This window comes from Schistocerca serialis, chromosome 3 (genome assembly GCF_023864345.2).
Source record: "Schistocerca serialis cubense isolate TAMUIC-IGC-003099 chromosome 3, iqSchSeri2.2, whole genome shotgun sequence".
NCBI lineage: Eukaryota > Metazoa > Arthropoda > Insecta > Orthoptera > Acrididae > Schistocerca > Schistocerca serialis.
Genome location: NC_064640.1, coordinates 984,616,719 through 984,643,679, shown reverse-complemented (window position 1 = coordinate 984,643,679; position 26,961 = coordinate 984,616,719). Strand labels below are relative to the sequence as shown.

The window sequence follows — 26,961 nt, the reverse complement described above, 5'->3', positions numbered from 1 at the left end:
GTGTGTGATGTCCTTAGGTTAGTTAGGTTTAAGTAGATCTGAGTTCTAGGGGACTTATGACCTAAGATGTTGAGTCCCATAGTGCTCAGAGCCATTTGAGGAGGTAGTATGAACCAAAACAAGAAAAACATTGTCTAATAAACATGGACTCTAAAGTGCGCACTATGAGCACTTGTTCATCTTCCATGTTTTGAAGCACCTCTCTTCTACTGAACAAGTATTCATAGTTCTTAATGTTCACATTTTAGAGCCCATCTTTACCAGACCATTTTTCCTTGTTTTGATCGATACTACCTCCTTCCAAAATGAAAGCAAAGAGCTTGCAGTAAAAGAGGTCCACTGTAGCAAAACGATTTTCACTTATAGCTTTAGACACGGATTTTCCCGACCAGTCTCCCGTACCACAAACTGATACATTTACCCTTGTCTATAATCTCTGAAAGTTCGCATCATCATCACTGATTCACCCTATACAATGTTATGGATAAACAAAAAATTTTCTGCTATTAAATTGTTTTCTGGATATTTTACTTTTTCTGTCACTCGCATCTACAGCCGAGGTCACTTACGCACACTTGTGCGATTCCTCTCTGCTCGGAGGTAATCGGTTCGAATTATGGGGTCGAAAAATGTTCATCGTCGGTTTTTAGCCGGCAAGGGGGTGCGAGATGGTAATGTGGAGATCCTAACCACCAGACTCCACGTCACTGCCATGGGTTAAACTCCATTCTCCCGCAACGTCTCGGGGACTGAGGGCATGTGACACTGTCGGCGGTGATCTGTCCAGCCATCTGTTACATAATGCTGGGTCACCCACATTTTAATATTAAAAAGGAATACACTACGTGCTAGCAATGATTCAGTCATATTCATTCTCCCATCAGCATCACCAATATGACACTACAGCTTGCACGTTACAGTCATTACCGTCGTAAAGAATTCGATAGTACCTAGTGAGGTTAGTATGGTTACCGAATGTGAAATAATGTAGGTGACGTTAAGTATCAAAGATGGTAATAGGACGTTTCTTTAGACCATCTGTGTCAGGAGGCGTAGTATTAAGAGTGCTTCATGGAGAACTTGCGCAATGTCGTGAATAAGTTTCCTGATCATGCTATTGTAATAGGGGGAGATTCAACGTGGCAGCTGTGAAATGAGTGAATCATGAGATCAAAACTAATACCAGAGACAGTGATTCTTGTGGTGTTGTCCGAAAATTATTTCGATTAACTAGTTAGAGATCTTCTTAGTCTTCTAACAACAAAGAGATCTTAATTTTAGGAATGAGTTAACGTAGACAAGTGCATCAAGTATCGTAGGGCTGTATGATAGCATCCTACAGGTGTTACAAGGAGTGTTGAGAAAGATAGAAAATAATTTCGCTTGGTAGGAGTGACAAGATATAAATTGCAGGCTTTTAAGTTCAAAAAATGGCTCTGAGCACTATGGGACTCAACTGCTGAGGTCATTAGTACCCTAGAACTTAGAACTAGTTAAACGTAACTAACCTAAGGACATCACGAACATCCATGCCCGAGGCAGGATTCGAACCTGCGACCGTAGCGGTCTTGCGGTTCCAGACTGCAGCGCCTTTAACCGCACGGCCACTTCGGCCGGCGCAGGCTTTTAAGTAATAAACATCTAATGTTCAATTCTGAGAACGAAGATGTGGAGCACAAAAGGATAAAATTCAAAAATATCTTGCAATTCTCATTAGACAAATATATTCTGAACAAGGTTTTACGGTATGGGAGACAGAAAGTTGCTGCGGAAGCAAAGAAAGCGTCATTGTAGATTTAGGCGAAGTCAAACTCTAACTGACAAACAAAATATATATGGTGTCTGTTCTATTGGACATGTCTGAAAGAACAGACACATTTTGATCCCACAGCCATTATGAATCAAGCCACAAAGGAATGAATGACATTAGCTGCTACTGGGCCTTGATTTAAATCAATGGGGAAAGTTGGAAATGTGTGCCACACCGGGATTCGACAACATGAAAACCCACGCTGGAGCTATTACGGGAATGGCCGAAATGCCGCGAATAATGAGGATAATGGGAAAGGGACGCTACACCTATAGTGTGTGAATAAGTTTAGAAGCAGGTCTGACGGGGGGTGTGTTATGGTAGTCCATGCAGTTGCTCTGTCCACTGTGTCCGGGTGGCGCAATGGTTAGTGCGTCTGCCCAATAAGACGACGTAGGAATGTCTCATCAGAAACACTGAAGGAACCAAACAAATTGGAGCAGCATTCGATAGAAGCCGTTCACAAATCCTTGTCCGGCCTTCGTCATTTACCTATACCATGTTTTCCCTGTGCCACATAGTACAGTGTCGAGACTCTTGATTCAGTAATATTATGGCACATTTTTTAGAGCTAATGTTGCACATCTATTGAATTCCGTGTCATTTTTTGTTAATGATCGTTTTGAATCGATGTTTACTTATTCTTCTCAAATTAATTAAATGCATGAGAACTGCGACTGCTAATTAGAATGAAAAAACATATATGTAATTCTGCGTCAGTGACAAAGTTTTATTTCACTCATTTTACATTTCGATACTTAACCATCATCTTCAGATAAGTGTCTTTTACATGATTGTTTTTAGTGGTAAGTATCGGCCATTTCGTGTAGCAGCATGTGAGCGGCCGAGAAGCTAGGTTTGATTTATACTGTTAAAAATTAAGTGTACGATTAATTATAATTAAGTGAATTATTAACAGTGTAAGCCACAACCTAACCTCTCGACCACCTCACATGCTGCTGTACGAAATCGCCAATGCTTGTCACGAATAACAATCAATGGATGAAAGCAAACTTCGAGACTGACGCGTTATTACATACATATGTTTAATTCTTCTCACATTCAGTTGTGATCGATGCTCCTATTAAAAAAAAAAAAAAAACAGGTAATGCAGATAAAAAGCTGAAAATACGTATTGCCCTGTTATTGTGGAACGTTCGATGAGTTTGAGGTTAGTATTCCCTCAGGTCTCGGTATGGTCGACTAGGGAAGTTCTGTGGTTTCCTCATGGAACTTTTGTAACAGTCTCATTTTACCATTTGGAGAAACAGCGGAAATGAAAATTAGGTTGTCCAAAACCAATATTCGACCAAGGATCATTTTGATTGTAAATACAGCGGTTTGTGACTGACTTTCCCAATGAAAAATTATCAGAATATGATGCTCATCTTCTTGTATATGTGTAGCATTTTTTACTACTCGAACCAATAAACTGTACGTATCATATTAACTCCCAAAAACATACTTTCATGTATACATGGCATGCGTGTGTCTGGAAAGAATTTCCGGTATTGCTCCTGCACCCGAAGTGTTAGAAACATGGAAAATTTCTGCTATAAATCACGTCTACAATGCCTGTTAACAAAGTGTGAGTACTGCACGGAAATTGGAAGCTTTTATGGCACTGTTTCTGATGAGATTTTATCACAGGCCTATTGACACCATCGGTGCAATTTGAAACGTTTCTGACATGTTACATAGCTGTCTGAGGCGGGGCACTGAAACGCACACACGTCCTGGACACTCTACTCCTGTGTTTACAGTAACGTTGCATAATGCGGATATAACAAGCCTAAGGATTGAGCGTATCAAGTAGCATCGTTAGGACGAGTTCTTAATATTCTTCTCAGCATCAGACCTGATCTAAATTCCCAAATGTTGTTATCTGCGTAACTCTTGAATTAATCAGACAGAAGTGGCACTTCAGGAAGCACCTTCTAGTTCGAGAGTTATGTCAGACGTCGGAGAACGGTTGGAGAAGCATTCAACGATGCTACTGTCGCTACTACCTTGTTATGTGTAAATGTATAAATTTCTAATTAAACAACTAGAACTATGAACTGGACAGTAAAGTTAAGGTAAGCTTGTGAAATAAAGTTAGCATTTCGGCTCAGAGTTGTCGACAGCATCATTAAATATTTATTCCCTTAAACAATATACGTGAACCATTTTCATATCTCGTTGTTTGCCTGGATGCTAAATGTTTGGGTGAGGCTTATACCTCTGAGCAGGTTCCAGTAATCAAATGAAAAGTCATGGATGACCGTTTCCTCAAGATACATCCAGTTCTATTGTGCATTTTCACGATTCATTCTCTAAAGATTTATTCTAAATTATGAGCTAGGCAATTACGACATGATTTGCTCAAAATACTGTTTCTTAAAAGAATGTGAAATATTGTGAAAATTGTTTGTGTTCACTAGTGTAATACAGCAAAGGCATTATTGTGAGTGAATTTTGGGTAAATAGTATACGTCGTTATTATAAGACACCGAAGTTATAAAGTGACGGTAAATCATCTTGCAAACATAAGACAAGAATAAATTGCACACTTCTAGAGGTTGTAGAGGGGACTTCTTAGGTCAAGCTTTACATATGTTCAGATGGCTCTGAGCACTATGGGATTTAACTGCTAAGGTCATCAGTCCCCTAGAACTTAGAACTACCTAGACCTAACTAACCTAAGGACATCACACACATCCATGCCCGAGGCAGGATTCGAACCTGCGACCGTAGCGGTCGCCCGGTTCCAGACTGTAGCGCCTAGAACCGCTCAGCCACCCCGGCCGGCCTTTACATAGGAATCCATGACCAGAAACGTCATCCAACGACGGTACAGAGCATCAAAATTATGGGCGCCGGCGCCTGTAAATGTATGTATGTAAGTATGTATGTATGTATGTATGTATGTTTATATAGGATGATCCCGTAATGATGTCACAAACTTTCTAGGACGATGAAGCAGGATAAATGTATCAATTTGAACTAAGTGTCCCTGTACCGGGAACGAACCAATCGAAACTTATAAGCGAAAACCATTCTGATACCTCTGACATTGAAACACAGGTGCTGGTACTGTTATTGATAAGATTATAGGGTAGACAACTATCGGCCAAAAGAAGGAAAAACTGTCCGGTAAAGATGAGCTCTAAAATGCATAGCTGGGGAGCTATGAGCATTTACTCATCTTCGCTACTGTGAAACACATCTCCTCTATTGAACAAGCGCTCAAAGCTCTTCAGGCATGCGTTTTAGAGCCCATGTTAACCAGGAATTTTTCTTGGTTTTGTCCATGCCACCACCTCTGAAAGTTTCTACCCTACAATCTCAGCAACAACAGTACTAGTACACGTATTCCACTGTCAGAGGTATCAGAGCGGTTTCCGCTTGTAACTTTCGACTCGTTCGTTTTCGGTGCAGGGACCCTTACCTCAAATTGATACGTTTATCCTTCTCCAGGATCCTAGAAACTGTGTAACATCATCAGGGAATCTCAGGGTGACAATTATTGAACTTTATGAAATAAAATCGTCCTAACTTCCGAATGGTTTGGGTTAGGACGTGCAAACCGCACGGTTGGCCGCGGGGCATGAAGGGGATTAGTATGTGCATGCATGGTTTAGTTCAGCGACTAAGCCCACTTTTATTTGGATGGGTTAGTCAATAAACAAAATTGGCACGTTTGGGGGACTCAGAATCCGCATTTCGCTATCGAGAAGTCTCTTCAACCTCAACGGATGACTGTGTGGTTTGCAATGTCCAGTCACGGAATAATCGGTGCGATATTCCTTGTCGACACGGTGACTACCGAATAATACGGGAAGGTTTTGGAAGATGATTTCATTCCCATTACCCAAAGTGATCCTGATTTCGACAATATGTGGTTCATGCAAGACGGAGCTCGACCCCATCGAAGCAGGAGAGTGATGTCCTGGAGGAACACTTCGGAGACCGCGTTCTGGCTCTGGGGTACTCTGAGGCCACTGGTATGGGCCTCGATTGGCCGCCACATTCTCCAGGTCAGAACATACGCGACACCTGTTTGTGGGACTATATTAAAGACAACGTGTACAGAAATAACCCCAAAATCGTTGCTGAGCTGAAAAACGCCTTTCGGGTTATAGACAGCATTGATGTTCCGACACTTCAGAATGCAGAATTTCGGTATTCGTTTGCGCCACATCGTCGCCAATGATGGCAGGCATATCGAAAATGTCGTAACCTAATTCGAATTTCTGTAGTGACGTTTACACGTTGAATAAAGTGTGTGCACGCCGTAGTTTGTAACTAATTTACGTTTTTTCCATATAGTTCAGTAATTGTCACCCAGTACATGTATTTACATGCGCCGGTGCCTATGACTTTGACGCTCTATAGCGTCATTGGATAATATTTCCGGACATGGGTTCCTAAATAAAATTTATCTATTGAGTCCCCTGCACAATCTCTAGACGTGTGTAACATGAATTTTGAAACGGCCTGTATGTAGAGTGAACAATTACTACGCTATCAAAATTTCGGAAATTATTCAGGGATATTTTCTGAGTATTTTGGTACAAGGGATCGGTGCTACCCGTTGGTCAGTTACAAGTAATCTTATTATGATTCATTCGGTTTGCAAAAAATGGCTCTGAGCACTATGGGACTTAACTTCTATGGTCATCAGTCCCCTAGAACTTAGAACTACTTAAACCTAACTAACCTAAGGACATCACACAACACCCAGTCATCACGAGGCAGAGAAAATCCCTGACCCCGCCGGGAATCGAACCCGGGAACCCGGACGCGGGAAGCGAGAACGCTACCGCACGACCACGAGCTGCGGACCATTCGGTTTGCAACCCCAATTACTTTTTTTCTGTGAAAATACCATTACAACAATGAAGCCTGTAATATTCCATTACCAAAATGTACAGCGCAAAACCCTCGTGTACAAGGGTACTGTGACGTGGTTGCCATCTTAACTAACCTAAGGACATCACACAACACCCAGTCATCACGAGGCAGAGAAAATCCCTGACCCCGCCGGGAATCGAACCCGGGAACCCGGGCGCGGGAAGCGAGAACGCTACCGCACGACCACGAGCTGCGGACCATTCGGTTTGCAACCCCAATTAATTTTTTTCTGTGAAACTACCATTACAACAGTGAAACCTGTAATATTCCATTACCAAAATGTACAACGCAAAACCTTTGTGTACAAGGGTACTGTGACGTGGTTGCCATCGCTGCAGGAACAGCTCAGTGTAGTGGCGTTGTGCCGCTCTTCCATTGCATTCAGTGGGCCCATACACGAGGTGCATATCGGACAGTTCAAGAAATCGTTCACACGTACAAACGCACCGTCTTTTGACCATAGGACAGAGTCCCGTATGGACGACATACTAATAAGCATCCCTGGCGTAGAGAAACAACTTAAAGATTTGAAAGAAAATAAATCAACAGTTCCGCATGGAATCCCAGTCCGGTTTTATGGAGAGTACTCTGCGGTATTGGCCCCTTAGCGACTGAGAAAAAGCCCTGGTCACTCCAGTGTATAAGAAAGGTAAAAGAACGGACCAGTAAAATTACAGACCAATATCCCTAACTTCGGTTTGCTGTAGAACCGTTGAACATGTTCTCAGTTTCTAGTATCATAAACGCTCCTGAGACTGAGAAGCATGTGTCCACAAATCAGCACATGATTTCAGAAAGCATCGCTTGTACGAAACTCAGCTTACATTTCCGGAAAGCATTTGACACGGTGCCCCATTCCAGACTATTAACGAAGGTACGTGCATATGGAATAAGTTTCATAGACGAGTGAGTGGCTCGAAGAATTCCTAAGTAATAGAACCCAGTATGTTGTACTTGGCGGCAAATGTTCAGCAGAGAATTGGGTATCGTCAGGAGTGTCCCAGAAAATTGTGATAGGACCGCTGTTGTTCTCTGTAAATATAAATGATTTGGTGGACGGGGTGGACAGCTATCTGCGGTTGGTTGATGATGATGCTGTAGTGTACGGTGAGTTGTCGAAGTTGAAAGACTGTAGGAAGTTATAAGACGACTTAGACAAAATTTCTAGTTGGTGTGCTAGCTCTGAAATTTAATGCGGATGAGTAGGAAGATCAAACCTGTATTGTTCAGATGCAGTATTACTAGTGTCCTGCTTGACACAGTCAAGTCGTTTGAATATCTGGGCGTCACGTTGCAGAGCGATATGAAATGGAACGAGCATGTGAGAATTGTGGTAGAGAAGGTTAATTGTCGACTTCGGTTTATTGAGAGAATTTTAGGAAAGAGTGGTTCACCTGTAAAGGAGACCGCATTTAGGACACTGATGCTACCTATTCTTGAGTACTGTTCAAATGTTTGCGATCCATACCAGATGGGATTAAATGAAGACATCGAAGCAATTCAGAGGCGGGCTGCTAGATCCTACGGAGATGCTTCGGGAACTCAGATTGGAATCCCTGGAGGGAAGAGCGTTTCTTTTCGAGAAACACTTTTGAGAAAATTTGGAGGAGCGGTATTTGATGCTGACTGCCGAACGATTCTACTGCCGCCAACATACCTTGCGCGTAACGAGGACGAAGATAAGATTCGAGAAATTATGGCTCGTCCGGAGGCATATAGATAGTGGTTTTTCTCTCGCTCTTTTTGTGAGTGGAACAAGAAAGGAAATGGCAAGTAGTGGTACAGGCTATCCTCCGCCACGTACCATACTGTGGCTTGCATACTACCTATGTGGATGTAGATGTAGGCCTGGGTTTTGGATTGTGATAACATTTTCGATAAAGGACAGGCAAATGAACACGAGACAGACGAAAAAAAGTAAGTAAACATTTTATTATTTCAAAAATATCTCCATAGCTATTTACACGGGTATCTGACTGTGAGGCAAGAATATTTCCGGTTGTCTACGGAACCATGCTTGTATCCAGGAGCGCACCTCTTCGTTCAAAGCAAATCGACGGCCATTTTTTTTTGTGGTTTTAGGGCGCACAACTTCAATGGTCATTAGCGCCCAGACTACGTTAGGAATGCACCGCGAGGCACAAGTTTAAAACAGCAACTAAAAGGGAAAACACGATAAAACACAGATTGACAGGCATAGGATTAAAAAAACAGCATAATCAAATGTCAGACAGGTTTGTCAAGTTGATAAAACGAGGAACGCGAGCAGCTGCTCCTGGGTCATCCGCTAAAATGGCATCTAGAGTACATGACAGGCCAAGATCAAGACGCAGTGTATTAAAATCCGGACAGGACGTTAAAATGTGGCGGACCGTCAGCAATTGCCCACATGGGCAGAACGGCGCCGGCGCAGCCGTCAGCAGATGGCGATGGCTGAACCGGCAGTGTCCAATCCGTAACCGGGCCAAAACTACCTCCTCCCGCCGAGAAGGGCGTGAGGAGGACGTCCAAACCGCGGGAAGAGGTTTCAAGGCCCGAAGCTTGTTGTCCGTAAGTGCAGTCCAATCGGCATGCCACAGCGATAAAATGCGCCGACAAATGACCCTGCTACAATCTGATGAAGGTACACAACAAGAAGCTGTCCGAGGCTGGAGGACCGCAGCCTTGGCCGCGGCATCTGCAGCTTCGTTCCCAGGGATTCCGACATGACCAGGAACCCACATAAAGCTAACCGGAGAACCGTCGTCCACCAGCTGCTGAAGAGAGCGTTGGATCCGGTGCACGAAAGGGTGAACCGGATACGGATCACTGAGGCTCTGGATGGCGCTCAGGGTATCGGAGCAGATGACATAAGCAGAATGTCGGTGGCGGCAGATGTAAAGAACAGCCTGGTAGAGGGCAAAGAACTCAGCTGTGAAGACCGAACAATGCCCATGGAGCCGGTATTTCAAACTTTGTGCCCCGACAATAAAGGAACACCTGACCCCGTCATTGGTCTTAGAGCCATCTGTATAAATGAAGGTCATATTAATGAACTTCGAACGAAGTTCCACAAAACGGGAGTGGTATACCGAACCGGGGGTAACCTCCTTTGGGAGCGAGCTGAGGTCAAGGTGAACGCGAACCTGAGCCTGGATCCAAGGTGGCGTGTGGCTCTCGCCCACTCTAAAGGTTGCAGGGAGTGAAAAATCAAGGTGTTGAAGGAGGCGACGAAAGCGAACTCCAGGGGGTAGCAGGGCAGAGACATACAACCCGTATTGACGGTCGAGAGAGTCGTCAAAAAAGGAACGATAAGACGGGTGGTCGGGCATTGACAGTAGCTGACAGGCATACCGACAAAGCAGTATATCGCGCCGGTAGGTGAGTGGCAATTCACCGACGTCAGCATGAAGACTCTCGACGGGACTAGTATAAAACACTCCGATCGCAAGACGTAAACCCCGATGTTGTATGGAGTTGAGGCGGCGTAAGATGGACGGCCGTGCAGAGGAGTATACGAAGCTCCCATAATCCAGCTCTGAGCGGACGATCGACCGATATAGGCGAAGTAGGACGGTTCGATCCGCTCCCCACGACATACCACTGAGAACACGGAGGACATTTAGAGAACGGGTACAACGGGCAGCCAAATATGACATGTGGAGACCAGCTAAGTTTCCTGTCAAATGTAAGACCTAAAAATTTTGTTGTCCCCACGAATGGGAGAGCAATGGGACCGAGTCGTAAGGACGGTGGGAGAAACTCTTTGTAGCGCCAGAAGTTAATACAGACCGTCTTCTCGGCAGAAAAACGGAAGCCATTGGCGACACTCCAGGAGTAAAGACGGTCAAGAGAACGCTGAAGACAGCGCTCCAGGAAACATGTACGCTGCGCGCTGCAATAGATGGTAAAATCGTCCACGAAAAGGGAGCCTGATACCATAGCTGGGAGGCAATCCATTATTGGATTGATCGCTATGGCGAAGAGAGCGACGCTTAAAACTGAGCCCTGTGGCACCCCATTCTCCTGGCGAAAGGTGTCTGACAGGACAGAACCCACACGTACCCTGAACTGTCGATCCATTAAAAAGGAACGAATAAAAAGAGGGAGGCGACCGCGAAGGCCCCATGTATGCATGGTGCGGGGAATGCCCGCTCTCCAACAGGTGTCGTAAGCCTTCTCCAAATCAAAGAACACAGCCGCGGTCGGGCGCTTCCGCAAGAAGTTATTCATAATGAAGGTCGACAAGGTAACCAGATGGTCAACAGCAGAGCGGCGCCTACGAAATCCACATTGTACATTGGTAAGTAGGCGTCGAGATTCGAGCAGCCAAACCAAACGAGAGTTAACCATTCGCTCCATCACCTTACAGACACAGCTGGTAAGCGATATGGGTCGATAACTGGAAGGCAAGTGCTTGTCCTTCCCCGGCTTAGGAATCGGTACAACAATAGACTCGCGCCAGCATGCGGGAACACATCCCTCAATCCAGATGCGATTATAAGTACGAAGAAGGAAACCTTTACCCGCAGGAGAAAGGTTCTTCAGCATCTGAATATGAATAGAATCAGGCCCTGGAGCAGAGGACCGTGACCGGGCAAGTGCATTTTCGAGTTCCCGCATGGTGAATGGGGCATTATAACTTTCACGATTCGAGGAGCGGAAGTTAGGTGGCCTAGCCTCCTCTGCCTGTTTTCAGGGGAGGAAGGCTGGGTGGTAATGAGCGGAGCTCGAAACCTCTGCGAAAAAGCGGCCGAAGGCATTGGAGACATCCTCAGGGGCCACAAGGACGTCATTCGCGACTGTCCAGCCAGAAACTGGTGAGTGGACCTTAGTGCCAGATAGCCGGCGCAGGCTACCCCAGACAACAGAAGAAGGAGTAGTAAAACTGTTGAAGGTGCTTGTGAAAGCAGCCCAGCTGGTTTTCTTGCTTTCTTTAATAATACGACGACACTGCGCAAGTAATCGTTTATAATTGATACAATTCGCCACTGTAGGGTGGCGTTTAAAGGTGCGTAAAGCACGTCGACGAGCACGTAAAGCGTCTCTACATGCTGCGGTCCACCAGGGGACCGGTACGCGACGTGGAGAAGAAGTAGTGTGAGGGATGGAATATTCAGCAGTAGTGAGAATGACTTCCGTGAGGTGTGCGACCTGACTATCGCAGCTTGTGAAGGTTTGATCCTGAAAGGTCGCCCTGGAAGAGAAGAGCCTCCAGTCTGCTTTGGAGATGTTCCAACTAGTTGAGTACGGAGAGGGGGTATGATGCAGGAGATGGATAACACGGGGGAAGTGGTCGCTCGAATATGTATCAGAAAGTGCATACCACTCCAACCGGCGTGCAAGTTGGGTAGTACATATAGAGAGGTCTAAATGGGAATAGGTGTGAGATGTGTCCGAAAGAAAAGTAGGGGCGCCAGTATTGAGGCAGACAAGGTTGAGCTGGTTGAAAAGGTCTGCTAACAGGGATCCCCTTGGGCAGGATGCTGGAGAGCCCCAAAGGGGATGGTGGGCATTGAAGTCTCCAGTTAACAAAAATGGTGCAGGTAGCTGAGCAATAATTTGCATCATGTCTGCCCTGGTAACGGCAGACGACGATGGAGTGTAAACGGTACAAATGGAAAATGTAAAAGTGGGGAGAGTAATTCGTACGGCAACTGCCTGCAGGCCGGTGTGCAATGTGATGGGATCGTAGTAAATATCATCCCGGACCAGCAACATAACCCCTCCATGAGCCAGAATACCTACCACAGGGGGTAGGTCAAAACGCACAGAGGTGTAGGGTGCCAAGGCAATTTGATCGCATGGGCGTAGCTTCGTTTCCTGGAGGGCTACGACGAGCGGACGGTGCAAGCGGAGCAGCAACTTTAAGTCCTCTCGGTTGGAGCGAATGCTGCGAATATTCCAGTGAATAAGTGCCATCGTGAGAAGAAAAGGAAGATGAAAGAAGGGGTCACCTCGAAGGCCGCTGAGGGCCTGGCTTCGAGCGAGCACTACCGCCGCTATCAGTAGGCGGACAGTCATCGTCAATTGGTTCTATAGGTTCATCGGCCATCTTGTTAAGATGGCCGGGAGGGGGAGTTTCTTCTGGGGGTGAACGGCCAGATGTTCGGCTACCAGCGGTGCGGCTAGGCGAAACGGATGACGGCCTGGGGCGGCAACCGATGGGTGGCGCAGGAGAAGAAATGCGCCGTGGCGGAGTAGGAGAACTGTGCTTCCTATGAGCCTTCTTGGAAGGTCGTTTAGTGGAAGTACTGGTCGACGGCTGTAAGTTAGAGGTACGTAGAAAGTCTGCACGGGACGGTTCCTTCTTGAAGGCCCGTGCATCTGACTTCTGGGTCTTCGTCTTGGCAGAAGCTGATGAAGGTGCTTGTGTCTGAGGGGTGACGGGAGGAAGAGGAGACGTCGACCGCGCGATCTTAGCACTGGCCGAACGGACGACCGTGATGCTGAAGGTCAGATCGCATGTCTGCGTCGCCACCTCCCTGGTAGTCCGAGGAGAGGCGAGGACAGTACTGTATTTTCCCGCTGGGAGCAGCGTGGGCTTCCTACTAGCAAATAGCTTGCGAGCAGCCGAGGTAGACACTTTCTCTCTGACCCGAATTTCTTGGATACAGCGTTCTTCCTTGTAGATGGGACAGTCGCGGGAGGACGCTGCATGGTCACCCTGACAGTTCACACAACGAGGAGACGGAGGTGGACAGTCACCCTCATGGGCATCCCTGCCACAAGTGACACATTTATCCGCATTGGAACAAGACTGGCGAGTGTGATTAAAACGCTGACACTGGTAGCAGCGCGTAGGTGTCGGGACATAGGGGCGAACAGAAATAACCTCGTAGCCCGCTTTGATATGCGACGGCAGCTGAACACTATCAAAGGTCAAGAAAAGTGGCTGGGTCGGTACAAGGTCATTGTTGACCTTTTTCATGACCCTATGGACAGCCGTCACGCCCTGCTCAGCGAGGAAAAACTGAATCTCCTCGTCAGTCAATCCGTCGAGTGATCTAGTATATACCACGCCACGAGACGAATTCAATGTGCGGTGAGCCTCCACCCGGACAGGGAACGTGTACAGGAGTGTGGCCCGAAGCAGTTTTTGTGCCTGAAAGGCGCTCTCAGTTTCTAGTAACAAGGTACCATTACGCAACCTGGTACAAGACTTGACAGATCCGGCTATGGCATCGACGCCCTTCTGGATAACGAAAGGGTTGACAGAGGAAAAATCCTTGCCGTCCTCAGATCGAGAAACTACGAGGAACTGTGGGGCAGGCGGTAGTACTTTTGTCACTGGTGGCTGGTCAAGTTTCCGTTTGTGGGCAGAAGTCGAGAGAGAAGAAGAAGAGAAATCCATTGCGGAGGAATCCCCCATGATTGCCAGCGTCTCCGATGGCGGGCTCCTTCCTTGTGGGGACCCTCTCAGAGGGCACTCCCGCTTTAGGTGAATGTTTACACCTCAGGTCACACCTCCCGAGAACCAGACGGAGGGACCAATCGGCATGGTCAGAAGGTATCAGCTCAGGCAATCACACCTCCCTGGGCCTGGCCTTTACCAGGGGGTACGTGCCTGCCTTACTTGTCTACCCAGGGCGGGGAATTACGCGTTACCCCGCCACCGGCTACACGTGCGAACGGGTGGGTCGGCCTTCAGGCGCGCACAGGGAGGAAGGAAGAAGAGGAAAAAGAAGAGAGAGAGGGAGAGAGAGGACAGACTGTCTCAAACGCCGAGGCGGAGATCAGAGAAGGCAAGGGAAAGAAGGCAAGGGAAAGAAGGCAAGGGAAAGAAGGCAAGGGAAAGAAGGCAAGGGAAAGAGTAAGGAAGACAGTGAGATGGATAAGAACAAAGAAAGGAACCAACCAAAGGAAGGAAGAAACGAGAAGAAGTGAAAAACCAAAATGACCGCAAATATAGGTCGTGGAACCGTCTGTCGCCAGACGCAGGAGCTAACTACCCCCTTGAGGGGGAGGGACTCCATTTAGTCGCCTCTTACGACAGGCAGGAATACTTCGGGCCTATTCTAATCCCCGGACCCGCAGGGGGGTCTACGGCCATGAATATCTTTCTTCAGGCCTCAAAAAAATGTGGAAATGGCATGGGGAGACACCAGGATGTGTAAGGCCATCAACATGGTCGAAGGTCTGAATCAAACAAAGTGGAAGAATTTTTGCAGTTTGTGCAGTTGCTAAAACTACAGAAGAGACAACAGCTGAATAAAATGATCAAGCTCAGCAATTAATAAACAAGTGCTCCAATGTTTCGTCTGGATATGTTTTTAACAGTATTCTTTAAGTTATCTTAGGGCCGTGGTAACTGCAATGCAAGCATCAGTGCTAAGAGAATCAACATCATCTTTAGGAAGAAACTGAACTTCAAAGGGAAATACAGCATTAAGAACAGTTATGATTAGGAAATAAGTTAACAGAGTTTAAGATTCCAAAGTACACTAAATTAGTCTCTTTTGTTGTACACTGCTTGTTCTCGAGCATATCTGTGGAAAACTATATATGGACACGGTGTCACAATCAATGTATTTAATCATCATCAATCCAGGAGAACAAATGAGCATAATTAGTGCAGTGTTTAAATAAGAATTATTTTTGCTTCCAAGGGAGCAATTATAAGAAGCAGAGGGCAAGTTCTTGGACAATATGAATAACTGGTATACTAACAGAAAATAACTATGGAGGTGAGAGTTCCATCAGTAACTTCCTAGACCTCAACTTACAGACAGAAAACAGCTACCCGTCCCCTTTCTATCCCCAACAACTCCCTAGAACGCTATGTCCGGGAACTCTTACGTGATAAAAACAATAGCCCCAAGTCATGACCTCGAACCCGTAGATAGATCGGAAAGGAAATACTGTACTTTATCTTTTATAGGTAAAATTGCAAACAGAATAACCCGCATTTTAGAGGCAAAGGTTTCCTCTGTTTTTTTTTTTTATGTCCCATAGATACTGGATAGATGTTTCTTCAGTACAAAAGATAAACACCTATCCAGCATGAAAAGTGGGGTTTATAAGATGATCTGACAAGTGTGCCAGTCCTCCTGTTTTGGACAGACTGGAGTTCTGTCTCCACTCGGCTCACAGAATACCAGACAAGTTGCAGATTAAAGATGGCAGAGGCATCCTCTGCCGAACATTGCTTAAGCGAAAACAAATACATAATACATGTAGAATACCTACCCATACAGAGAAATAGTGTAAAGCCCACTCATTTAGAATTATTAGATTATCAGAAATTAAGAAACAGATAGGAATATTCGCACATTTACCAGTGGTTGTGCAAATTCAATTCAATTATTCACCCTTCGTATACAATATTACAAGCTCTACACAGGATAAGGATCTTGGTGCCTTCATTCATAAACAGATAATGCCACAAATTCCTGTACCTGTATACACAGCTCTACTCCAGTGTATGTTTATTCATAGTTAATGTAATTGCTGTTCTAATGCATTTTGTTAAATACATACGTACCTGTCAAAATTGTCAACAGAGATTTCTTTTATAATTTAAGTCGGGAATCGGCAGATTAAGAACTTGACGTGTCTGTCTTTGCTTCGTTTCCATCTTTCGTATCAATTGTGTACTAGAAAATGGGCTTAATAGCCGAAAGCCAGGTCGTACACTTATGAAGTTTGTGAAACAAGGCTAAAAATGTGTTTCGTTCAGTTAATACTATATACAGTGTTTGTCCGAGAACCCACTGTTGAATCAGTTAAAAAAACAATTAAAGTTATATTAAATAGGTTCACAAATACAAGGTAGTATATATTGATTATCAACTTCCAAGTTAGAGACAGAAAGATGGATTCAGTGGAGCTCATTTGAAAGAAATCGTAATTGTATTACAAAATTTATTACAGAATTTACGAATATATTGTCTCGTGAAGAAGTTTGTGGATTCTAGAGCCTTTGGCAGGAGTGTTGCTTTGAAATGTGTCCTGCCTCAGTAATGTTGGAATGGAAATCAGCCACAATAAGCTATATATGTAAATAAATATATCGAGTGATAAAATGAGCTCACTGGTGGACGAAGTACAAAGCATTGTTTTCATGAAAAAAGAAAGACTTACTTCAGGGATCTTCCAATCCCATATCCGTGCCAGTGAACGACACCAGATTCATAGTGCCAGTGTAAGCACTTTAATCAGCCTTTGTGTCTCGTCAATTACTTAGGATATTCTTGCAGTTCTGCCCCCTCCAACACCAAAGTAGCCGGAGATGCTTTGAGTCGAGGAACGCTGGACTTTCGCACATCTTGAGAGTGGGTGGTGGGGGGAGGGGGTAGAACGACTTCTCACCCATCTGGCGTCACATATCCTTCCTTATTCAGAAGCCAACATATCGCATCGCTATGTGTCATCAGAAACCCGGGTCACTCTCCACTGATTTCAGACACTTTTAATATGTTTGTGCATTCACAAGCATTAGAACGGTGTGTACAAGATGAATCGTAAGTACCTGCACAAACTTCTGGAGCAGATGCCTCATACGAAAACAAGAAAAATGTCCACATAAACTTTTATCAGAAAATACTTGGTTTTTCAGTTATTAATTAAACTACATTTTCCGAAGTTCTTTGGTCAGAAAACAATCACAAATGTTACACATATTCTCCGATTATTTCTACATATACTTACACTACGCCGGCCGGTGTGGCCGAGCGGTTCTAGGCGCTACAGTCTGAAACCGCGCGACCGCTACGGTCGCAGGCTCGAATCCTGCCTCGGGCATGGATGTGTGTGATGTCCTTAGGTTCGTTAGGTGTAAGTAGTTCTAAGTTCTAGGGGACTGATGACCTCAGAAGTTAAGTCCCATAGTGCCCAGAGCCATTTGAACCATTTGAACTTACACTACGATAGCATACGCGGGTACACGAAAATCCTCGTGGTACAACTCAGGTTCAACACCAGCTGCAGTTTAAGTGAGCTGGAGTGGCACGAGAGTGGCACTCTCATATGTTCCCCCCGCCTGTCATGCAGGTGTTGCCCAGACGCCTTGATGAGATTTGCTACAGGATATGCCCCTGCATATGAGAGAAGGCACATGGGTTATGCATGATGGGGCTCCAACACATCTGAATTACAGTATTCGAGATGTGCTGGATGTTATCTACCTTGATGGATAGATAAGTAGGGGAGCACCAGTTGAGTGGCTTACGCGTTCCACCCCGACCTCAATTCTGTGCGTTATTATCTGTGGGACCACCAAACACGAATGGGTTACGCAGCAGACATGTATAATGTAATAACACTTCATCAACGTTTCATGGAAACCCGTGGGCCTATTCGACAACTTCAGTTTTTCTTTAAATGTTTTAGTATTTTTATATACGCTGTATACTCTAGGAGAAAAAGACTTGCACCAAGAAAGGGCATTCCAAATTGCGTGATATTTGGGACGGAGGAACAGCATATCTTCATCATAATCTTCTTCTTCCTGGTGGCTTACCGTCGGAACTCGGACCGCTTTTATGATGTCCAGCCATTGTAATTAAGGTTTTCTACGTTGTCTCTGCCTTATACAGTGAGATGATGGGCTGAGCTGACGAATGAGTTGGGCGTGCCCGTACGATCTGTCCATACCGGTTAAGTCCCCATTCTTGCATCTTCTCATTGCTTGAAGCCGCTCCAGCTAGCTGTCGAATCGTTGTGTTGTCGACATGGTCAAGCTGAGAAATGTCTAATGATCTAAGTATCCACCTTACCATGACAAGGAGTGAGTGCTTAGCATTTCGAACTGCGAGCCAACACTCGGTACCATATAATGCAACTGGCCTCACCATTGTGCAGTATAGCTTTGATCATAGGCGGATAGGCTTTTTCTTATCACAAAGAACACCAGTGACGTCTCTGAATCTCATCCAGGACGCTTTGATTCATGCTCGTACATCCTCATTCATATAGAGCTTACTCTGTAGTCGATAGCCTAGGTATCGACACGTACGCGCCATAATGTGAGGAGCTAATATGTAAAGTTACAGGAGATAGAATCAGTTCGAGCTACCCGGTCATGTGGACATTTAAATATAGGCCAACTATTTGCAAACGAAGGAAGATTGGGTTTAACGCCCCGTCGACATCGAGGTCATTCGAGATGGAGCACAGGTTCGAATTGCGTCAGGGAGGGGGCAGGAAATCGGCCGTGTCCTTTCACAGGAATCATTCCTGCATTTTCCTGGAACGATTTAGGGAAATCACGGAAAACCTAAATCCGGATGGCTGGACGCGGATTTGAACCGTTTCCCTCCCGAATGCGAGTCCAGTGTGATAACCATTGCGCCATCTCGCTCGGTTCTTTGCAGACGGTCATGACATGTTTGGACTTCAGTTTCAAGATCCTTCCTGGTATCTGCCGCAAGCATCACATCATAAGCGTAAAGGTCGCGCGTTATGGTATCCATTATGGTAACAAAAAGAAAGCCGGCCGTGCGGTTCTAGGCGCTGCAGCCTGGAACCGAGCGACCGCTGCGGTCGCAGGTTCGAATCCTGCCTCGGGCATGGATGTGTGTGATGTCCTTAGGTTAGTTAGGTTTAATTAGTTCTAAGTTCTAGGCGACTGATGACCTCAGGAGTTAAGTCGCATAGTGCTCAGAGCCATTTTTGAACAAAAAGAAACGGGGACAGAGCTGAACCTTGACGAAGGCCAACTGTCACACGGAGTCTCTTACTCCCAAAGAGAATCGCACTTGGCTGCTGGTGTCATTGTACAGCATTTTTATCCATTTTATGTAATTTTATAGATACTAGTGATCGCAAACACTACACCAAAAGATTTAATGTAGTACTCGATCAAATGGCTTCTCAAGGTCAAGAAAGCCAAAATGTAATGACCTTTTCTCGCGGAATTTGTCTATCAGCTGGCGCGCAGTAAAAATTGCACCCATCGTGCCACATTGCTTCACAATGCCACATTGATTTATGCAATGAAATTAGTGCAGTTTATGTGAATAGTTTTTATTTACTACACTATGCCGCTGCGATTAGATTTGTTCCATAACAGAGTGACACATTTAGGAAAAAAAGGAAAGATACCCTAGTACCTTCCACAGATCCTAAGTGAGGCAGCCATCATGAGTGCGGAATATATTCAAAAATCTTAAAAAATATTTTCATTTAATAGGCAACTACAGCACTTGCAAATTTAAAATCCACTGACGACGAGCATATGATAATTCTAATGTGATTGTAGCCGCGCAGCGTCAAAGAGAAGTGTCAGTTAACAGCAGTTTTTTTACATAAATCACTTTGCTGTACTGAATACGCACAGAAGTCAGATTTTACTTAATACATAATTTGATATTATTAATAATTGTAGCCATTAGTCGGTTCTGTTAAGAAATTCGTCAGGGGAGTAGAAGGATTTTGCCACCAGGAAGTACTTTAGGCTCCTCTTAATCTATACTTCATTGGTAGTAAAACTTTTCAGTGCTGCTGATAAGTTATAGAAAATGTTTGTTGTTCCTGAACAGTGGGCACCTTTCTGGGCCAAAGTATGTGACTTTACATCTTTGTGAAGATTATTCGCCGGCCACTGTGGCCGAGCGGTTCTAGGCGCTTCAGCCTGGAACCGCGCCGCTGCTACGGTCGCAGGTTCGAATCCTGCCTCGGACATGGATTTGTGTGGTGTCCTTAGGTTAGTTAGGTTTAAGTAGTTCAAAGTCTAGGGGACTGATGACCTCAGATGTTACGTCCCATAGTCCTTAGTAGTGGTGGGCAGGAAATCGCGTATCTGTTAGAAATCACAGTGACTGAGAAGTCACAGATATCACAGTAGCAACTTTATAGAATCTAACTGCGACTTCAGTCACAGTTAGCAGTCGCAAATAGTATTTCACATTCAAAGACGTGAGCCATCTATTGGTCGAATTTAGCACTGCTTTCTGCGATTTCAGTGACAAGTCGCAACTAAGAGTCGCAAGTAGCAACTAAAAAGCGCGGTTAACAGTGGCATCTGTTGGCCGAAGTTCGTACTACGTCCATCTCTGCGGTACGCTATGGAGTCTAACTGCGATTTCCGTGACAAGTCGCAACTAAGAGTGGCAAGTAGCAACTAAAAAGCGCGGTTAACAGTGGCATCTGTTGGCCAAAGTTCGTACTACGTCCATCTCTGTGGTACGCTATGGAGTCTAACTGCGATTTCCGTGACAAGTCGCAACTAAGAGTCGCAAGTAGCAACTAGAAAGCGCGGTTAACAGTGCCATCTGTGGGTCAAAGTTCGTACTACGCCCATCTCTGCGGTACGCTATGGAGTCTGCGATTTCCGTGACAAGTCGCAACTAAGAGTCGCAAGTAGCAACTAAAAAGCGCAGTTAACATACTTTTCCTAGTGTCATCTGTTGACCGACGTACGTACTTCGTTATGAGAGCCTTGTGCCTCACGAGATCGATGTGCTGTGTGTGCATATGAAGGGCTTATTTCAGTAGTGGTACAAGTCCATTTTTGTTAATTTTGAGATATAGAGTCGTAAAGTTAAATGAGCGCTGAAAAATCTGCAGTTGAGATACCAGAAATATTCAAGCATATGGCTTCTTGCTAGAGATGAACCTTTATTTATGTTTGTTTGGATCACTAATTTCAGAAGCATTATAGACAGAAAAGTGTAGGTAATGGACTTGTACCACTATTGAAATAAGCCCTTCATATTATATGACGACATGCACATTCAGCATCAGTTATGGTTGGTCAAATACTGCTGTGACTCTGAATGTATTATATTAATAAGAAGCAACATTGCCTTTTTCTCCTGAAAATATCAAGTAACGTAACAAATGTGTTTGATTCTGCTTCCAATATGACAGTTTTGGTTAATACTCCACATGCCTACAGGACTTTGCAATGTTAACACAGCAGAACTCAGACATCTGTATAAGTGTAGAGAAATGAAAACAGTCATATGAATGCTTCACTTTTGTTCCGACACAGTTCAAGACTCAGGAGAAAAGTTTTACACCTGGTGTTCTACATGGCAACTTCACACACAAGAACTTTTTGCCGACACCACTACCACCTACATAAGTAAGCTTTTCCTGTGTCACTTTCAAGTAATGCACTTAAGCTATTCCTGATTTAACTGGAAGATCTGTACTTCCCCACTTTCATAACAACAGCCTCAAAATGCATATTGTAGACTTCGGGATATGTTACAGGTCAGTGTCACACCAAGATTGTGGTGAAAGGGGGGGGGGGGGGCACGTCTGTATCCAACAAGTGTTTACCAATAAATAAGTGGCGGAAAATTACGGGTATAGGACGGCTTAACATGTGGAAAATGAGATTTTTATTATTCACTCAATGTATTTAACATTTATTATTCCTTTAAAATCGCACAACAACTTCAATAAAACACTTTAATCAGTCGCACACTTATTTCATAATTATTTCACTTTTAAACTGCAAATCCTCTAAGAGCTGTCTTGAATCTTCATGAGTCTCTCTCAACAGCCTTGATGTGGATAGATATGTACAGCAACCAGTAATCAGTCAGAACTGCGTCTGCAAAAACACAAGGATTATTAAACAATTTTTGCTGTCACTAATTACTAGCAATATAATTGACAGAGTAGATTGCTAATATTTGCTATATCACATTTGCTAATATTTGCTATATCACATTTGCTAATATTTGCTATATCACATTTGCTAATATTTGCTATATCACATTCGCAAGAACGATCTCACTGAAGTAGTTAAGTCCATCAAAACGCTTAGAAACTAACCTCTCGTCTGACGAAAACGGTCTAAAGACTGGCAATTTCTTCAGATCTGTTGACAATGATATTTTGAATTATCTCTTTACTGAGTGACTGAAATGTAGTTCAGGTACCTATGAACATAACAATATGTTAGAATTCATTTTCTAAACACGAACTATTACGGTACTGTGCGGCTACTTCCATATTAATTACACTATTAATATTTTCACAGTTGTTTCTTTAATACAAAATTAAAGCCAACGGAAGAATAAACGTAAAACATACTTACCAATGACAGGTTTGTTGAGATGCAATTTTCTGTGTGGACAGATGGAACTTTTTCAAACGGTGGTACGTCGCAGAAATCGCAGGAATCGCAGAAGTAGCAGAAGTCACAGAAATCGCAGAAGTAGCAGAAATCGGAGAAGTAGCAGAAGTCGCAGAAATCGCGGAAGTAGCAGAAGTAGCAGTGGCGGAGGGATACGCGACTTAGGTTCCTTAACTGCGACAAATCACAGTTAAGAATAACAGATACTGAAAAGTAGCATTCACAGAAATCACTGATATCGGAAAATCTCAGTTTAGCCCATCACTAGTCCTTAGTGCCATTTGAACCATTTTTGAAGATTATTCTTATTTCTAGTATTGATTCCGTGAACTGAGCTGTTGGCTCAGATATACAGGGTGGTCAGAAACAGTCCGAAAGTTTATAAGGGTATTGAAGGAAACTTTGTGCTGTGAAATAATAGTTAAGTAAAAAAATTGACACGTTGCGTTTTTCCGTGTTATTTAATACTGAAGTTAGCCAATCAGGTCGTCGTGCGCACAAATTCAAGCAGCCTACCACAGACAGTGTCGTCAAACGTGTTCTTCGTTTGGTTTCCTCGGACCAAACAAACATAGCTTTTGCCCACCTAGCTTAATGTATCACCTCCGAAAAAGACGCGTTTTAACAAGGTCTAACTCAACTCACAGACGCCCGTGCGCTACCCCATGTACAGGGTGTGGTAGATAAGTAATGAGACAGGCCGACGCGCGGCGCCCCAGTCGCTCGCAGGGCGGTCTCCACCTGTACGTCACGTGGTGGGGGATCTGAGCTAACAATAGAACCGGTTCGCAGTCGCGTCGGAGCTCTGGTGCAGTGAGGGTGAGCTTCGCGTATTACGTTGTTTGTGTGCCCGTGACACTTGTGAAAACGCTGAAGATGGATCGCTCGATAGAACAGCGGTATGCAATCAAATTTTGCTTTCGCTTGGGCAAAACTGCTTCGGAAACTTCTGCTATGATTACGGAGGCCTACAAAGAAGACTCCTTATGAAGAGCTCAAGTGTTCCGGTGGTTTAATGAATTTAAAAACGGGAGGGAATCCGTTGAAGACATGGAACGATCTGGACGCCCTTCAACGAGTCGTGTGGATGAAACGGTGGCCAAAGTGAAAGAACTCCTGGACTCCGACCGTCGTTTAAGTCTCAAAATGATCGCCGATGAGGTCTCCGTGAATAAAGTTACGGTTCACCAAATTGTTACGCAAGATTTGATGATGAGGAAAGTTTGCGCAAAATTGGTTCCCCAAGTGCTCACCGCCGAACAAAAGCAACAACGAGTGGACGTTTGCCGTGAGATGTTGAATGATTTGGAAAATAATCCACACTTTTTAGACAACGTAGTAACAGGCGACGAATCGTGGACATTCCAGTACGACCCGGAGACGAAAGCCCAGAGCTCGGAGTGGCACACACCGGCATCCCCGCGGCCGAAGAAAGCAAGAATGTCAAAGTCCCGCATCAAGACAATGCTGATTGTGTTTTTCGACAAGCTGCGGTTAATTCACAAAGAGTTTGTCCCTCAGGGGAAGACTGTCAATGCCGAATTCTACAAAGAAGTCCTTCAGCGATTGCACAGAGCCGTCAAACGGAAGCGACAGGACCTTGCTCAACGCTGGCGTCTCCACCACGACAACGCTCCGGCGCACACAGCGTTCCTCGTGACCTCCTACTTGACCCGAATTGGAGTTGAAGTTTTGCCACAGCCACCATACAGCCCTGACTTGAGTCCTCCTGATTTCTTCCTATTTCCTGAAGGGTCATCGTTTCGACGATATTCCGAACATCCAACGTGCTGTCACGAAGGCACTAACTGGGATAACTCAAACGGACTACAGTGGGGCCTATGAAGCTTGGAAAACGCGCTGGCAACGTTGTGTCGACGCCCAAGGCGAGTACTTTGAAGAATATTAACGTTTTGTACAAATTGGATCAATAAATTTGTTTTTCTAGACTGAGTCTCATTACTTATCTACCACACCCTGTATGTGTTAGATCCCAGAGCTTATACTATCGGCTATGAAATAGTTCTTACCAGTTATTAAGAAATGTCATAGTGGAAGAAAGATGTGTGTGTTGGTCACAGTAAAAAAATTCACTGCAATAGATATAACAGTAAATAAGCAGGACGATGAATTTTTTCTGGGCCATCACTAACTGCAGCTGTCCGCCTTCGTAACTCATGGTGTGCGTGTCTGACTGCTATACAGAGAGGTACTTCCAGGGATTTGAACGGGTTGCCGTCAGCCTCATGATGCCAGTTGAGAAGTAGCGGCTCTGAGGACAGGAAACAAGTGGGCCAGCCGTGTTCTGACCCCACGTCCTCCATACCGCACTGGCTGAGAATGGCACGATGGTCGGTGGATCCCGATTGGCTCTTATGGGCCAAAACGCAGAGCTTTGCTTTGCTTTTTCCACTTGCAGCCAAACCGTTCTGGAAGACCGCATTCTGGTTGTGGAGCGGTGGGTAAGGCGCTGGACTTGCATTCAGAAGGTGCGGACTGAATTTCAAGTCCAGCCTTTAGAAATTTTTTCCATAGTTTCCCTATAACGAGTAAGGTCAGTTCTGGGATGATTACTTTCATACTGCCTGTTGTATCGTCCGTCATTCTCGTTCAGTCCAAAGTTGTAGTCTGTTTCCGATTTCCTCATCGCCGACTGGGACATTAAATTCCCCCCCCCCCCCCCCCCCCCACTAATCCTGACAGAGGAGCAGAAGGTATTCCATCTACGTTGACGCAAAGAACTAGTGAATCAGTTGAAAGATAACGCCCTTCTCTGTATGAATGGAATATTTACAGGTGGCATTGTCGTTATTTATTTATAAGATATAAAAATGAGTACTAAAACTGAAAATAGATATTTGAAGGTGAAGATGGTCCATGGAAGTTCTAAAATCCAGCACTGTGTAGAACCTAATGGCAGCCATGGCATTCATTGAAGAGAGTTAAACATGTCAGCAAAACTCTCAAAATGCAGTTCATTTTCTGGGAAGTGGACCACAGGAAAACGCCAGCCTCAAGTGCAAACAGTGCTTAAATACAGTATTTCTCAAAGGCCGTAATCTTACAGTTACTCCCTAGGGAGGCTAAAACTTTTAGCTTGTATTTGAAAAGAGTAGAGTTCGATTCCCCTCTCTCAGTTCTGATCAATTTTTCCGTTGTTTTCCGAAGCCTTTCGGAGACAACAATGTGATTTGCTCAATAAGATCATGGTCAATTTCTTTTCCCAGCTTATTCCAATACAAGCTACTGCTGCTCCTCTAATGATACTGATGTGCTCTGGACGTTAAAATAACTGAAAAGTGGCTATATTTGACGTCTTTGTAGGAACCTCTGTTATACTTTCAAGTCTGAAGTAAGTCACTCTAAAAGAGAAAGGGAAGAGGCTCCATCAGCTGGGAAGCGAACCTAGAACATTCTGCATTCTATTCATAAAGAGCTAAACTATCGAGTCGCGCTCTGCATTAAACGCAGAAAAATCCTTTACATCGCTATACGTGAAAAACATGAAATTTTCTTAAGTCTTAGTTCCGGAAAAGTTAACGAACAGGGTTTTTTTCCACATGTTTCTTGCTTTCAGCCCTTTTTATTGGTGACTGTCACTGTTTCGGTCTTGGATGGTAGCTACAAGGAGGGGGGGGGGGGAATTAGATTTTAGCGTCCCGTCGACATTGGGATAATTAAAGACAATGAACTGATTTTACATGGATGAAAAAGGAAGCGGCCACGGTCTCACATTGTCGTGAAGTGATTACATAAACCACTGAAAACCTGTATCACGAAGGGAGGAGTCTTGAACCTTGCTTCTGTGAAATTCAATGTCAATCATTGCGCCTTCCATCGCGGTAAAATAGCTGTAGCAGAGACTGGAGCAGCAGTTGATGGAACTTAGGGGACGACTGTATTTAGAAGCGAGCTACGTTGACAGGAGCGGTAGGGCAGTGTGAGGGCTGGCTGACCGCAGACGCCACGGCTGGGGGCCTTGGAGGTCGTCCTTGTGCCACACACGCTCCAGTACACCCTGCGGTCACTTCTGCCCTCTGCCTGCATGCTAATGAGATGAGCTTTGCGGAAACATGCTAATAGTCGTCTCTTGCCCGACTTGTCACGAGGAAACGAGAACAAGGACATTCTGGTGCAATGAGATGTTGTGGGGAAGTCGCGGTACTTCCACCAGAGTACTAACTTGGACAGAATTGGAAGGAAAATCAGCATTGGCCGTATTTTGTTGCTTTATTGTCGGCAA

The 26,961-nt window shown here is 44.7% G+C and overlaps 1 protein-coding gene and 1 long non-coding RNA gene across 2 annotated transcripts in view; one reads left to right on the top strand and one right to left on the bottom strand.

Annotated features, from left to right (window-relative positions):
• Nucleotides 1–26,961, top strand: part of LOC126471349 (prostaglandin D2 receptor) — a 406,995-nt gene that overhangs the window by 53,280 nt on the left and 326,754 nt on the right. The gene's annotated exons all lie outside the window — the stretch shown is intronic.
• On the bottom strand, nt 22,068–22,749 carry LOC126469635 (uncharacterized). Its single transcript, XR_007586033.1, has 3 exons — nt 22,680–22,749; nt 22,415–22,521; nt 22,068–22,190 (listed from the first exon to the last, which is right to left on the bottom strand). It is a non-coding gene; the product is annotated as an uncharacterized LOC126469635 (long non-coding RNA).